Raw genomic sequence first — 5,000 nt, 5'->3', positions numbered from 1 at the left:
TACTGCTGCTTATACGTCAGTTTTGTTTCAAAAGGTTTCAGCTAAGATTAAAGTCATTTAGACTATAATGAATAATCACTGAGATTATTGAGGTGAGATGTGAGTGATATTTAAGCTGAGTGATAATATTTATAGGACTGATAGTGTAATGAAAGAAGAGCACAGCTGGTTAAGAACCAATAGGTGTGAATTAACTCTCTCTAATCTTTTTGCTAAGACGGAGAACAAGGAATGTGACGGTGTTCTGTGTTGTAGTCCATGGTTGGTCATGTTTGTAGGCCACAGTGCATTCTGGGTATATTGTAGTTGGACACAGTTTCAGGTGTTGAAGTGACACACTTGGAAGATGACAGAAAGAGGATTAAAGTTGTTTTATATAGCTGATATTTATATTATCAGAAATAATATAATCATGCTTTCACTGTACTGCTTGTGCATTTACATACATTAACCACATAACCAAGAAGACACTCACTTTGTCTCTCCTACATCCTGTTCCATAGTGATGACATCATCATTATCTTCCATCTAATGAACAGATAAAGAAATACAGTGGACAATTTTCCTATAACTGGATGACCCAAAATGTTTTATTCTTTTATTTATACCACAGAAAGTTGGTACTGATTACCAAATAGTGAGATTTTAGTCAATTCCTGTTATCACTTATATCAGTAATAAACAGCCAGGATGTGATTGTGTCTTAACTCCTAAGGCTTTAGTGGACAGATGGATGGCTCTTAACTCCACCTGATTGTTGTGTAGCTCTGTGACACCACACCATGAGAGAGGCATCTGTGATGATTAATTCCACTGATGGCTACTGCTCCACAGTGGACACCTTTTCATAGGTAAGTGTCATCATGTAGCATCGTTTCAGGTAACACCACAGAGGATGCAATAAAGAATCAGAGTTACTAAATAGTCAGAAACCTTATATCTATCTATCTGTAGACCTTCATCTATCTTGTCAGAATTAAGCAAGACTAAGTTATCCAACATCCAGAGTCTTTTACACAGTCTTTAATTTTATTAATCTGGTGTCTGTCACATGGCTTTATTAAAATTTATAGTAAACATTGTGATCTATTTTAATGAAGAGCTGAACAAAGTTTGGTCCACTGGATTGGAGTAAAAGATTATCACCACTCTACTGATGTGGTTATATTCTCAACAAACCCACAAACCCATAACAACTGTACTTCTGCGGTGGTTTTGTTCCTAGTTAATTTTGCTAAGGGTCTTTCTAAGGTTCTTGTGTTCTGTTGAGATATATGCTGACTCAATAGTGAACCTCCATAGTCACGCAATCTGGAATATTACCAGGTAAATTAAATTATGTTCTAACATTTGAGTGATATGTTTTATGGTGCATGTGTGATCATTATACTGAGGTGCTAGTTTTTGTGAGGCTACATTTTCTAGAGTGTAACAGAATTAGGACTCAAGCAGTATAAAAATGTTGTAGAAATGATAGGATGCTGATCTGCAGATGTTACTAATGTGGCTCTTTATTTCTTGATTGATTTTCTCAGCCTTCAATTCTACATTAATTTGAAAGGGCTCTCTTTAAGCCTCCTTTTCATGCAACAAGACCTCCATGTGATCTTGCATAATTTCAGGGAATTAATAAACTTTTTCTGATTAATTTTATATATGAAATTTTAAAAAATGGGCTGCTGGAGTTGTAGTTATCGTGGTTTGGTTTTTACTTAAAAACGAAAGAGGATTTTAATACGACACTGTCATTATAAATATTTAGAAAATGTCCAAGAATAACAAATACTGTATTCTAACAAATACACATACCCGATTTGGGGGTGGTGGTGGTGGTGGTGGTGGTGGTGGTGGTGGGGGTGGTGGGTGTAGCAGTTGACATGGTGGATATGTCTGTATTCACAGAAAGAAAAACACTTTCTATCACACAATTGTATTATTTTAATGAATGACGGCCTCGACACCTGTGTGATTTTTATACCATCCACCTTTATTATCCTTTTTTTGTTCCTCCAACTCCCCTATTAACATGACCTACTTTTTATCCATTGCCCCCTAGAGTCTATATGCAACAACTGCGTACATAATAGCACTCATATATCTATATTCAAACAGTTGAATATTACATCCCCAAATTTGATATCGTACATATCCTTGTAACTCAGCACTTAATTAGTTATAACATACTAATGCAAAAATCAGTATACAAAACTAAACCAACCATAACTAGATCAATATTTGCAATGATTGGCATGACAATTTTTCATTTTTTTTCTTACGGCAGCGATCCGCCTACACCCTTTACAATTATAGATCAAGGACGACTCGGGGTTTCACTTCTCGTCCTGATCTGGTGACATAGTGTGGAGTAGCAGTATCATTCATGTCTGTCTGTTTGGTGTGATCCAGTGGCACTGTGTGTGGAGTGCTCGAAGACATTCTGGACTCAGCATTGACGGGCTGTGCTTTATCTTGCAGAAGGAGGCAATGATTCATTCGGAAAACTTGGCCTTCTGCAGTGCATATGTGGTAGGATCTGAAAGTGTCAGCGGGATTTATGACCACCGCAGGTTTCCAACACTCTGAATCTTGAATTCAGACATGGTCTCCAATCTGTAATGGTGTAAGTGGTCTTGCTGACCTGTTGTAATACTTTGTTGGTACAGCTGCCGTTGTTCGCGTCTAGCATGAACACCTTTTCCACTGACAGTTTTGAGCTGTAGCTTCAAGACAAATGGAACACTGTTCAACTATACTAGCAATCTGTCTGGACATGCCAGGCCAAAAGATAATGTCTCTAGCACGCTGTTTGGATTTTTCAATTCCCATGTGGGCTGAACGAACGCTGTCTAAGCATACACTATATTGCCAAAAGTATTCGCTCACCTGCCTTGACTCGCATATGAACTTAAGTGACATCCCATTCCTAATCCATAGGGTTCAATATGACGTCGGTCCACCCTTTGCAGCTATAACAGCTTCAACTCTTCTGGGAAGGCTGTCCACAAGGTTTAGGAGTGTGTTTATGGGAATTTTTGACCATTCTTCCAGAAGCGCATTTGTGAGGTCACACACTGATGTTGGACGAGAAGGCCTGGCTCTCAGTCTCCGCTCTAATTCATCCCAAAGGTGTTCTATGGGGTTGAGGTCAGGACTCAACCATCCCTCAAGTCATCCATGTCTTTATGGACCTTGCTTTGGTCACTGGTGCACAGTCATGTTGGAAGAGGAAGGGGCCAGCTCCAAACTGTTCCCACAAAGTTGGGAGCATGGAATTGTCCAAAATGTCTTGGTATGCTGAAGCATTCAGAGTTCCTTTCACTGGAACTAAGGGGCCAAGCCCAGCTCCTGAAAAACAACCCCACACCATAATCCCCCCTCCACCAAACTTTACACTTGGCACAATGCAGTCAGACAAGTACCGTTCTCCTGGCAACCGCCAAACCCAGACTCGTCCATCAGATTGCCAGATGGAGAAGCGCGATTCGTCACTCCAGAGAACGCGTCTCCACTGCTCTAGAGTCCAGTGGCGGCGTGCTTTACACCACTGCATCCGACGCTTTGCATTGCACTTGGTGATGTATGGCTTGGATGCAGCTGCTCGGCCATGGAAACCCATTCCATGAAGCTCTCTGCGCACTGTTCTTGAGCTAATCTGAAGGCCACATGAAGTTTGGAGGTCTGTAGCGATTGACTCTGCAGAAAGTTGGCGACCTCTTCGCACTATGCGCCTCAGCATCCGCTGACCCCGCTCCGTCAGTTTACGTGGGCTACCACTTCGTGGCTGAGTTGCTGTCGTTCCCAAACACTTCCACGTTCTTATAATACAGCTGACAGTTGACTGTGGAATATTTAGGAGCGAGGAAATTTCACGACTGGATTTGTTGCACAGGTGGCATCCTATCACAGTTCCACGCTGGAATTCACTGAGCTCCTGAGAGCGACCCATTCTTTCACAAATGTTTGTAAAAACAGTCTGCATGCCTAGGTGCTTGATTTTATACACCTGTGGCCATGGAAGTGATTGGAACACCTGATTCTGATTATTTGGATGGGTGAGCGAATACTTTTGGCAATATAGTGTAGCTTTGCATTATCCACATTCAAAAGGAAAGGCAAAACATTTTAGCTCTTCACATTCCCCTGTATTTAGGTCTTTAACAGTTTAGAACACAAAACATGTCATTAAACTGAACTTTAGTGCGATAACAACAAAAATATTTACATTTTGATTTTCACTGCCGTGAACATGACTTAACTATAGCATTGATAACATGGACTGAAGAAAATATGGCGCACTACACACGTATCAACACTACGGTACATCAAGAGGCTCAAACAATGCTAAAGGCACTTAAATCTGTTCCAACAGTGTCATAGCGCCATCCTGTGGACAACACAGTGTACTGCCCTACATATGCTCAACTTAATGGACTGTTACAGGCGTTTTGTGTATAAATCTTAACAGGAATGTCTATGAAACTCAGTTTAATCAACAACTTTCAGAACACACATTTGTAATTGATAAACCATTGTTGTTACATTTTTCACAAAAATGTTATATTTGTATTTCGCCTTAAATACATTACCTCATAATCCCTGAACACGTTGTCTCCATCGTTAGCATAGAGTGGGTGATTAGCACGCATGGTGCACAGGCTGAGCTCATTTCAAACTTTTATACATCCGAAAACAACATATTCACCCTTTAAAGGATAACATTTGCATTCCTCAAAACTTCCAGGCATTAAGAATGTATTCTTATTACATTTGCATGCATTTAATACCTGATGAGGGGAGATGTGAATAGTGGATAAAACCCAAAACACGGAGCTGCTGCTTTACAATCAGAGTCTCTGTATTTTCTGAGAAGCACACTCCCCCCTTTCCAAACAGGAGAAACCCCCCAAGGAAAAAAAACAATCAACCAATGCATCACTGTGGCTGAGCAGAGAAAACCAATCGCCACAGATCACACTACAAAATGCATTCAAAAACCACAT

This window comes from Hemibagrus wyckioides, linkage group LG19 (genome assembly GCF_019097595.1).
Source record: "Hemibagrus wyckioides isolate EC202008001 linkage group LG19, SWU_Hwy_1.0, whole genome shotgun sequence".
Classification (NCBI taxonomy): domain Eukaryota; kingdom Metazoa; phylum Chordata; class Actinopteri; order Siluriformes; family Bagridae; genus Hemibagrus; species Hemibagrus wyckioides.
Note: the sequence above shows the minus strand (reverse complement) of the source record.